The sequence below is a fragment of the Triticum aestivum genome, chromosome 4A (genome assembly GCF_018294505.1).
Source record: "Triticum aestivum cultivar Chinese Spring chromosome 4A, IWGSC CS RefSeq v2.1, whole genome shotgun sequence".
Taxonomy (NCBI): Eukaryota; Viridiplantae; Streptophyta; class Magnoliopsida; order Poales; family Poaceae; genus Triticum; species Triticum aestivum.
Window position 1 is genome coordinate 264,640,991 of NC_057803.1, and position 12,269 is coordinate 264,653,259.

Here is a 12,269-nt window from a genome sequence, read left to right on the forward strand (position 1 = left end):
CCGAACGCTCGTCGGCCTCCCTGGGATACGTGGTCGAGCTTAGGCTACGACATTCTGGAGCAGGGGATGTGGATCTGGCGGGGAGGGACACCGCAGGCCTCATCTAAAAACTCAAGGGAGTGGGGAGACTGTATGGGAATCGTTGGATAACCTAAACTTTATTATCTAAGCTAGGAGGAACGGGCAGACCGACAGGGTTGGCGCTGCCGGCGGCCGCGAGCTAGGGTTCGAAGGGGGCGAGGGGGGCAGGTGGGGGACTGTGGAGGGGGTGGTGTTTGATGATACGTCGCGGCTATTGAAAATTTTAGTAATGGTGGGTGGAGATGGTGGTGGGCGAGGGAGGGCGACAGTTCAAATGCCTCGGCCTCAGCTGCTAATATTGAAGATGCGGGGCGGGAGTGCCCAAGATCATGCACGATCCAACAACAATATGCATGTACGATAATAAGGAAAAGTGGCGCGGATCCGCCGATTTTTGCAACGCTCAAGGCGGGTAGTTTGTTTTTTATATTTCTAGCTAGCTGGTCTATCACACACGGTTTGTCCTAATTTCCAAATAAACTTACCCGCCTTTAGCTTCCATGGGTGGTGGTTTTACAGCGCACTTGCATCGCACACGGTTAAGCCAGTACCTCCACCCTTTGCTTGCGCTTGCGCGGTCGTGGTGATTTCAGCGCACTTGCATCACACACGGTTGAGACAGTACCTGCACATTAATTTTCTCGCGCTTGCGCAGTCGTGGTGATTCACATCGCACTTGTATCGCACATGGTTTAGATATTATACCCCGTGTCCGTTGAGGATCATCATAGTCTTTGGAGCAAAATATAACATTAGGGAGGGTCAAAAGACAGCCACACCAGCATCTGGCCCAAACATATATGAGTGAAAAGGGTGGTATGTGATGTTCAAAATTCCAATGCACAAATTTGACCCCGCGGGCCCACGGTTGGGCGCGTCATTGAAGATCGATGAGAGGGGCCAGAAGTCAAGAACCACCTGGAAGTGGCCAAATATATGTACAAATATTGGGAATGTTTAAAAATTTAAATACACAATGCATAACTTTGGTGGCACCTACCTCGCAAACCCGAAAGAACCCTAACAACCACCTATCTAGGATATATATATAATGACATAATGTCGTACCTAGCTACGATGCTTGGCCCACCACCTCCCACTTCGTGTCAGCGGGGCGGATGCACGTAATGATCGATACTTTGGTGATACATGCATGTCGACATGACCTACCATAAGACGGACCAATGAATTTTTCGTTTGGTCAAATGACAGTTGTTGTTGTGGATAAACCGCTTGGGCCAACATATTGAACCATCATAAACATCGCACGGGAGGGACCACAAAACCAGCACCTCTTGCATGCGGCCCAAAATGATGTATGTTGGGTGGGGGTGATGTATGTTTTCAGTATGGAATAATGTACAATTTAGATGTGGTTCCTACCTCTCGATACAGACAACAACCATGAAGGCAAGGTAGTTAAGGACGAGATACGTATGCAAGGTTTGATGTAGGTCGAACCCAGCAATCCGAGCATCTGGGAGGGAATCCTGACAACGCATGAGCTCGAGTTTTGGTTGACGGACATTTGACGGTAAACGGCCCTAACAAGAACTAGGAGGAATCCATTCATGGCAAACACATACCCCTCATTATCGATCAAAGGGATGATGTATATACACTCGGGGAGCCCACATATATCCATGTCATCACAAAAAACCGCACAAGGGTGACGTGGTCGATCAGAAGACCCCATATACACTGCATGTGGCCCGAAAATATGTATGGGTACGATGGTGTATGATGTGTTTAAATCCCAAATGCACAACTTCGATGTGCCACGCCAAGTACATTACAAACTGAACACCGTACCTGTCTCCAAGCCTGGTTCAATACCTATGATGTTAGTTTCGCAACTTCGAGGCGGCAGCGGGGGGGGGGGGCGTCCCACACATGTGCTCAAACTTTATTTTGTCTAGCATGGGACACATCTATATATATCTATACATCTATACATCTATATATACATCTATACACATATATAGTGCGCGAATAACTATGAAAGTTGCTCGTTGGATGAAGCCAATCCGACGATATAGAGATGGCAAATCCGAGCACTATTGGCCGTTGGATATCATCTACATTTCACCAAATTCTGCCACATGTACAATCTAGAAGACTCCATGGTTGAACTTAAGCATAATGCACAAACCTCTAAACACAAGCACTTCTCCTTTGTTCTCTAGAATCTTCCATATCTTAATTGCCCAAACCTTTTTTTTCTAAATGAATTGTCACTATCTGTTTTTACCTTTACAATGCACAATTCCATGAATCTTAAAATAGTTTTTTACAAAACTAATTGATTTTGGATGAGATGAACTATAAGAATTAAACAAACATCTACATCATGCATATCTGGGAGAAGAGACGGGAAACTGATGAGAGGAGTGGCGAGAAACATTTGCCTATTTTGAGTGAAAACCTAGTAGAGAAGGAAGCGTGAGCTACACGACGCATGTGCACATTGCTTACCCATGTCCTGCATGTGCTATCTAAAGGGCTCAGGGTTGCCGTTCGATCTAGGAGCATCCAAGATGCACACGTGCGATCCATGGGGTTTGGGTTCTGGCCAGTCAGAACGCAGGACACAGATTGCGCGCGCAGCTGATACGTCTCCAACGTATCTATAATTTTTGATTGCTCCATGCTATATTATCTTTTGTTTTGGAAATGATTGGGCTTTATTTTCCACTTTTATATTATTTTTGGGACTAACCTATTGACCGGAGGCCCAACCCAGAATTGTTGTTTTTGCCTATTTTAGGGTTTCGAAGAAAAGGAATATCAAATGGAGTCCAAACGGAATGAAACCTTTGAGAACGTGATTTTTGGAACGAACAAGATCCATGAGACTTGGACCCTATGTCAAGCAACCGACAAGGAGGCCACGAGGTAGGGGGGCGCGCGTACCCCACCCCCAGGCGCGCCCTCCACACTCGTGGCCCCCCCGTTGCTCCACCGACATACTTCTTCCTCCTATATATACCTACGTACCCCCAAATGATCAGATACGGAGCCAAAATCCTAATTCCACCACCGTAACTTTCTGTATCCACGAGATCCCATCTTGGGGCCTGTTTCGGAGCTCCGCCGGAGGGGGCATCGATCACGGAGGGGTTCTACATCAACACCATAGCCCTTCCGATGAAGTGTGAGTAGTTTACCTCAGACCTTCGGGTCCATAGCTATTAGCTAGATGGCTTCTTCTCTCTTTTTGTATCTCAATACAAAGTTCTCCCCCTCTCTTGTGGAGATATATTCAATGTAATCTTCTTTTGCGGTGTGTTTGTTGAGACCGATGAATTGTGGGTTGATGATCAAGTTTATCTATGAACAATATTTGAATCTTCTCTGAATTCTTTTATGTATGGTGGTGGTGGTTCAGGATTCTGACGCATTGGAGGAGCCATCTAGAAGAAGGTGACATCCGTTAGCATCTTGAGACATATATTCAAGCTGAATCAAATGGATCGAAATTGCAACATATAGTCTTAACATCTGAACAAAATGAACGAATAAATTCCAATTGAAATGGTCACACTTCCATAAATTGAGAAGCCACTTAGATAGAGGTAGAAGAATAAAACAAGGTACGAACAAGAACAAATACTAGGTGAGGATTACCCAATCACAAACCAATTATCCGCGGAAGAAATACTAGAGCTACATGAATTCCCACCTATGAAACTCCCGAAATTTTCCGGTTATGCAATCAGGTGTTGGGGATACAGGGGAAGCATAATAACTCACCCAAAGCTAGCAAATCCTACATCCAGCTGTATCCATCCTTCAACACATAGCCAAGAAACCTTCGGAAATCATTTACCTCAACCTTCGAAAAGCATCCGTCCACCCCAGTACTGGGTGGCGTCGAGGTTATCTCACCAACAACTGCATAAAAGAGATTTTTGATGTCGGTGAAACTCAGGTATTCCAGAATTGCAACGATAAAATTGTGACGACAACACCTCGGAGCTCAACTCCCCGGGACACTGCCACAACCTCTAAATGTTAGGAGGCACCAAGAACAATATTCTCGTCACAACACCATCGGAACGATTCCAAGATACCCGTGTGATCCTAAATTTTTTTAGTGAAATTTGAGAAGAGAAGAGTCAAAAATCTACGTCAGGATGCCTCACCAGAGCGATGAAGGGACTAAGGAGTAAAAAGAATCCTACTCTCCGATATATATAATCCTAATTGACTCAAAACATTTTTCTAGACTCAACAACGCCAACGATTCGATCAAGGAGGGGGCTCCTAAGTCGCGGAAGGCTCTGATTACCAACTGTTAACGCCCACGATGCGGCTATATCTCCCACGTGTCGAAGCACGACTTAGAGGCATAACCGCATTGTAAGCAATTTTGCAAGTGAGGTAATCTTCACAACAACCCATGTAATGAATAAGGAAAAGAGGTATATAGTTGGCTTACACTCGCCACGTCACACAATAGCATAAATATCATTACATTCATCCAGATACATTCAAGGTTCGACTACGGAACCAAAATAAAGAACAACCCCAAATGCGACAAATTGTCCGATCGCCCCAACTGGGCACCACTACTGATCGTCCGGAAAGGAAACGTAGTATCGTCCTGAGTCCTCGTCGAACTCCCACTTGAGCTCAGTCGAATCCCCTGGAGCGGTATCATCGGTCCTTGCATCTGGTTTTGGAAGTAATCTGTGAGTCACGGGGACTCAAGAATCTCAAACCCTCGCGATCAAGACTATTTAAGCTTATGGGAAGGGTAAAAGTATGAGGTGGAGCTGCAGCAAGCACTAGCATATATGGTGCCTAACATACGCAAATGAGAGCGAGAAGAGAAGGCAAAGGCACGGTCGAGAAACTATGATCAAGAAGTGATCCTAGAACAACCTACGTTCAAGCATAACATGAGATCGTGTTCTCTTCCCGGACTCCGCCGAAAAGAGACCATCACGGCCACACACTATGTTGATTCATTTTAATTAAGTTAAGTTTAAGGTTATCTACAACCAGACATTACAAAATCCCATCTTCCCATAGCCGCGAGCACGACTTTTGAAAGTTCAAATCCCTACAGGGGTGTCCCAACTTAGACCATCACAAGCTCTCACGGTCAACGAAGGATATTCCTTCTCCCAAGACAATCCGATCAGACTCGTAATCCCGGTTACAAGACATCTCGACAATGGTAAAAACTAAACCAGCAAAGCCGCCCGAATGTGCTGACAAATCCCGATAGGAGTTGTACATATCTGGTTTCTCAGGGCACACTCAGGTGAGCGCTCCATACAACTAAAACCAAACCTCGAGTTTCCCCGAGGGGGTGCTGCAAAGGTCTCTAGTTTGGACCAACACTCAGAGGAGCACTGGCCCGGGGGTTTAAAATAAAGATGACCCTTGAGTCCACGAAACCCAAGGGAAAAATCTAGGTGGCAAATGGTAAAACTAAGGTTGGGCCTTGCTGGAGGAGTTTTATTCAAGGCGAACTGTCAAGGGGTTCCCATTATAACCCAACCGTGTAAGGAACGCAAAAATCAAGGAACAGAACACCGGTATGACAGAAACTAGGGCGGCAAGAGTGGAACAAAACACCAGGCATAAGGCCGAGCCTTCCACCCTTTACCATGTATATAGATGCATCAAAATAGATCAAGACATAATAATGATATCCCAACAATAAACATGTTCCAACAAGGAACAAACTCCAATCTTCACCTGCAACTAGCAACGCTATAAGAGGGGTTGAGCAAAGCGGTAACATAGCCAAACAACGGTTTGCTAGGACAAGGTGGGTTAGAGGCTTGACATGGAAATATGGGAGGCATGATAAGAAAGTGGTAGGTATCATAGCATAGGCATAGTAATAGAACGAGCATCTAGCAAGCAAAGATAGAAGTGATTTCGAGGGTATGGCCATCTTGCCTGCAAAGTTCTCCGAGTTGACGTTAGCTTGATCCTCGTAAACGTACTCAACGGGCTCCTCGATCACATACTCGTCTCCCGGCTCTACCCAAAGCAAGAACACAAGCAAAAGGGAAACACAATCAACCACGTGCAATGCACAAGCAACATGATGCAAAACATGGCATGATTTGCGGGATGTGATATGTAATGCATATGCATGTTTCAGAAAGGAAAGATTGAACCTCAACTCAACTTGGAAAACCAAGAATGCCACTGGAAAGATGAGTTGATTTCGGTCGAAATCGATATAAAGATCACCGGAATCGGATGCACGGTTTGGAAATGACAAGCAAAACAAATATGGCACAAAGCTGCGATTAACAGCATGAGGCCATCTAAATGCATCAAGAACAACAAGTTACTGAACTCTAATGTAGAAACAAAATATATGGCAGGGATCCACTCAAGATGCTTGACAAAAGATGAACACTGAGCTACGGCTAATTCACCCCATAGCAGGTTCAAACAAGCATGGCAAAAGCGCAAAAGATATCAGGTTACAGACTTAGTGAAAATAACAACATGTCAGGAATTTAACATCCGGAAGCAATGTTTAGAACAAGGTAACAACATGCTACAGGAACATATCATGGCAAAGCAAGGCATGGCATGAAGCTACTCAAAGCATACAACAAAAGTCCCTTACTGACCATAAGCCAAAAGGGGTCAGAAAATACAATGGCAATCATGTGAACATAACAATTATCGTTAACATATTCAGACTTAGTAGAAAACTGGAACATGGCAAAACAGATATTGAGTAGGCATGTTTATGAGCTCGATGCACTCACCACAAGGCAAGACATGACAAACTAAGCATACACCCAGTAAGTAGACATGACATAGAAGCTAAACATGGCAAGAACAACATCGTAGCATGCATGGATCAACTACAACAAGCTCGGAAAAAATGCTTGACATGTAAACATTCTGCCAGGAACATTTTATAGCAAAAGTAGAGCTCGATTGACTCAAGCTAGGGTGCTCCATAATTGCAAACAAAGACATGGATGGATAGAGCACCACAATATCTTCAAAACATTGTTACTAGTCATGCTCAAAAGAGGCATGGATCACTCTGTAGCAACATGATTACATGGCATAAAAATATTAACAGGATAAAGACTTAGAATATTTCTAAGTCCCTGGAATCAGCAACATTAAGAGGGCTACTTTGCATGCTTGTGCTAGTCACCATAGAGATCACAAAAATACATGGCATACACCCCTGTAAAGATGGCATGTCATACTTCAAAACTCATGTAGAGCTCAAGATCATAGGAGGCACACATTAATTATGGCAAAAATGACAAATGTCCAATTACTGATAATAAACTGAAACTAACAGAAACTAGCACTCTTGCAACAGCATTTAGGGCATCAAGATGAGCTCAAATGAACATGATGCAATGAGATGAAATGAAGTACTCGTCGAGACGAAAAATTTGATATGCTACATGCCCAAAACAGAGCCACGTTGCAGAGTTATGATGCGATGAACATATGCAAAAATTACTGTGATGAGGGCAAAAAGTCAACCCGGTCTAGGGTTTCCAGATCTAGATCGGCCGGTACTGTAGCAGCACAGAAACCGAGGTTCGTCCTCGAGCTTGCCGGAGATGGGGACGCGATGGCCGGAGGAGCTCGCCGGGGGTCGGGAACGACGAGGCGTGGCGGCGCCGGGAGGCAGGGGCGGCGCGGGGTGCGGTCGCTGGAGCGGTGAGGAAGTCGAGGCAAGGCGGCGGCGATGCGGTGGCTGGAGGCGACGTTCGAGCTCGGCGAGGCGGCGGCCGGCGACGTCGAGCGACGAGGCGGCGGCGCGACGAAGGAGGAGCGGTGCGGGGCGCTCGGGCCCGGTTGGCGGCGGGGAGGGCCGGCCTCGGGCCCCGTGGGCCGCGTCGAGTGCGGGACGGCGGCGGTGACGTGGCGGAGGGCGGTTGGCGGCGCGACGATGTCCAGCGCGCGGACGGACGTGTCCGGCGCGCGGATGAGGAGCGGGGCTAGGGTTAGGGTAGGTAGGGATCCGGAATTTTCGGGGAGTCGCCCTTTTTATAGGTAGGAGGAGCTACGAGGCTCCAAATTGAGCACGGTTTTTGGCCACGCGATCATGATCGAACGACCTAGATGATGGAGGGGATTTAGGTGGGTTTTGAGCAACTTTGGAGGGGTGTTGGGCTGCAACACACACGAGGCCTTCTCGGTTCCTCGGTTAACCGTTGGAGTATCAAACAAAGTCCAAATGGCACGGAACTTGCCAGGCGGTCTACCGGTAGTAAACTAAGGCCGCATGGCAAGTCTCGGTCCAATCCGAAAAAGTTTAACACCCGCACACGAAATGAAGCAGAAAGGGACACCGGAGGACATAGGAGCGCCGGAATGCAAAACGGACAACGAGGAAAATGCTCGGATGCATAAGACGAACACGTATGCAAATGTGATGCACACGATGACATGATATGAGATGCACGATAAAGACAAAAGCACACGAAGACAAAAACCCGACAATGAGGAAATATCATAACTTAGTTCGGGAAATGGCAAGAGTTGGAATACAAATATGGCAGGTTACATATGGGGTGTTACAGAGACTAATGCCCAGCCAGATGCAGTAATAGGTAAGTTTTTGGTTAAGTCATTTACTGTAGTCATACTTTTTGATACTGGTGCATCGCATTCATACATATCAAGGGGATTCGTGGATAAGTATAAACTGCCCACCAAAGTTCTTAGTACACCTATGTTAGTGAGCTCGCCAGCAGCAGAGTATATGGCAAGCCAAGGATGTTTTCGGATGCCATTAACCATAGGTAGGCATGTTTCCCCCTCAGACCTGATAATTTTAGAGTCACAAGGTTTGGATGTGATTTTGGGTATGGATTGGCTATCGATGTATGGAGGAAACATCGATTGCGCCAGTAAGTCGATTTTACTCACCACCCCAGAAGGAAGAAGGATCAAGTATGTATCCCAGCATGTGTCGATTAGGACTCAAGTAAATTCCTTATCAGGAGTTGTACAGGAGGAAGTACCAATGGTGAAGGATTTCCCGGATGTATTTCCAGAAGAGTTGCCAGGCATGCCACCGGATAGAGACATTGAGTTTTTGATTGAGCTTTTGCCAAGCACATGGCAAATATCTAAGGGACCGTACAGGATGCCCACACAGGATTTAGAAGAAATTAAGAAGCTGATTAAGGAGTTACTAGATAAAGGATATATTCGCCCAAGTTCGTCACCTTGGGGATCACCAGTACTTCTAGTGGGGAAGAAGGATGGATCGTTAAGGATGGTTGTTGATTATCGAGGATTGAATGAGGTGACGATCAAGAACAAGTACCCACTTCCAATGATCAATGATTTGTTTGATCAGTTGCAAGGAGCTAAGGTGTTTTCCAAGATCGATCTGCGATCAGGGTACCACCAGTTGAAGATTCGAGAGCAGGATATACCTAAGACAGCTTTTACCACAAGGTACGGGCTATATGAGTATATCGTTATGTCATTTGGCCTGACTAACGCACCTGCCTATTTCATGAACATGATGAACAAGGTGTTTATGGAGTTTTTGGATAAGTTCGTTGTGGTGTTCAGTGATGATATTCTGGTCTACTCGAAGAATGAAGAGGAGCATAAGGAGTGTTTGCGTTTGGTACTTGGGAAGCTCAGAGAACATCAGTTATACGCCAAGTTCAGCAAGTGTGAGTTTTGATTGAAGGAAGTTGGATTCCTTGGACATGTTATATCCGGAGAAGGAGTAGCGGTAGACACCACCAAAGTCGTCACTGTGACAAATTGGGAGGCACCCACGTTAGTTGGAGAGATCTGGAGTTTTCTTGGACTCGCAGGATACTACCGGAGGTTCATTGAGAATTTCTCGAAGATTGCAAAACCTATGATGGAGTTGTTGAAGAAGGACACCAAGTTCAAATGGACTGAGGAGCGTGAGGCCAGTTTTCAGGAGTTGAAGAAACACTTGGTTACATCACCAGTGTTGATCCTGCCAGATCAACGCAAAGATTATGAAGTGTATTGCGACGCTTCTCGTCGAGGACTTGGAGCAGTGCTTATGCAGGAAGGAAGAGTTGTTTCATATGCCTCACGACAGCTTAAACCCCATTAGTTAAATTATGCTACGCATGATTTGGAGTTAGCAGTCGTAGTACATGCGTTGAAGACTTGGAGACACTTTCTCATCGGAAACCATTGTGAGGTATACATGGATCACAAGAGTTTGAAGTATATCTTCATGCAGAAGGAGTTGAATCTCAGGCAGAGGAGATGGTTGGAACTCATAAAGGATTGTGATACGAAGTTGCACTATCATCCCAGAAAGGCTAATGTAGTAGCCGATGCGGTGAGCCGCAAGAGTCATGCCAATACACTCATGACCGGAGAGTTACCCAAGGAGTTAGCAGAAGACCTTCGTGATCTACGTTTGGAGATAGTTCCGAGAGGTTATGTATCAGCTTTGGAGATCCAGTCTACTTTGATGGATAGGATCAGAGAAGCGCAGAAGACGGACAAGTAGATTGCCGAGAAAAAGGAATGGATGAACAAAGGAAAGGCTAAATGATTTCGTGAGGATGAGCACGATACCTTATGGTTTGATGACCGCGTATATGTGACAAACGATCAAGAGATCAGGAAGCTGATTTTACAGGAGGCCCATGATTCGCCATATTCGATTCACCCAGGAAATACCATGATGTACTTGGATCTGAAGGATAGATTCCGGTGGACCGGAATGAAGAAGGATATTGCGGAGTATGTAGCAGTTCGGGATGTATGTCAGAGAGTGAAGGCAGAACATCAGAAGACAGCAGGATTGCTACAACCATTGCCAATACCTGAATGGAAGTGGGATAAGATAGGTATGGATTTTATCATGGGATTACCAAGGACTCATTCAGGCTATGACTCGATATGGCTTGTAGTCGATGGTTTGACGAAAGTAGCTCATTTTATCCCAGTGAAGACCACTTACACCAGTCCTAAGTTGGCAAAGATATACATGACCAGGATCGTATGTTTGCATGGAGTTCCGAGGACAATTGTATCAGATAGAGGAACCCAGTTTACCTCAAAGTTTTGGAACCTGTTGCATGAAACTTTGGGAACCAGGCTGGAGTTCAGTACAGCTTTTCACCCGCAGACGGATGGACAGACTAAGAGAGTCAATCAGATTATGGAGGACATGTTGAGAGCTTCTGCACTAGATTATGGATCTAGTTGGGAGGATAATATGCCTTACGCAGAGTTCTCTTACAACGACAGTTACCAAGCCAGCTTGAAGATGGCCCCTTTCGAAGCATTGTACGGAAGGAGGTGCAGAACACCGTTGTTCTGGGATGAAGTTGGAGACTGATAGTTGTTTGGACCAGATTTGATTAAAGAGTCTGAAGAGAAGGTTAAACTAATTCGCGATAGACTCAAGGTAGCCCAGTCCAGGCAGAAGAGCTATGCGGATTCTAAACGCAAGGAGACAGTTTACGAAGTTGGAGACAGAGTGTATCTTCGTGTATCACCACTCCGAGGAGTGAAGCGTTTTGGAGTTAAGGGAAAGTTAGCACCACGTTGTGTAGGACCATACAAAGTTTTGGAACATATGGGAGAAGTTGCTTACAAGTTGGAATTGCCCGAAGGATTGTCAGGAGTTCACGATGTGTTCCACGTTTCTCAGTTGAAGAAGGACCCACGCAGAGATGGCTGATATCCCTCTTAGAGATCCAGTGCCTCTGGAAGCGATACAGTTGGATAGCGATTTGACCTACGAGGAAAATCCAGTCAAGATTCTTGATCTTGCCAGCCGTGTTACATGCAGCAAGGTTATTAAGTTTTGCAAGGTTTAGTGGAGGCACCATACAGAAGATGAAGCCACCTGGAAACGAGAGGAAGACTTACGGAAAGATCACCGTCATCTATTTTCTAGCCAACCCGAATCTCATGGGCGAGATTCATCTTAAGGGAGGTAGATTTGTAACATCCCAAATTTTCAATTTGGAATGTTATACATTAGATCATCATTGCATATCATTTTTTGATGCATTTTGGCTTGATCCTAGAAATTCTACACAACTCAAGGACCCACGGAGAGAGTTCGGAATTTCTTTATTTTCAAATTCGAGTTTTTCTGGAATTTTGAAAAGAGGATCGTTTGATTTTAATTATTTATCTTCGAATATTTCTCCTATAAAAATAAAAGGGAGAGTATAAAATATCTTCCTCAA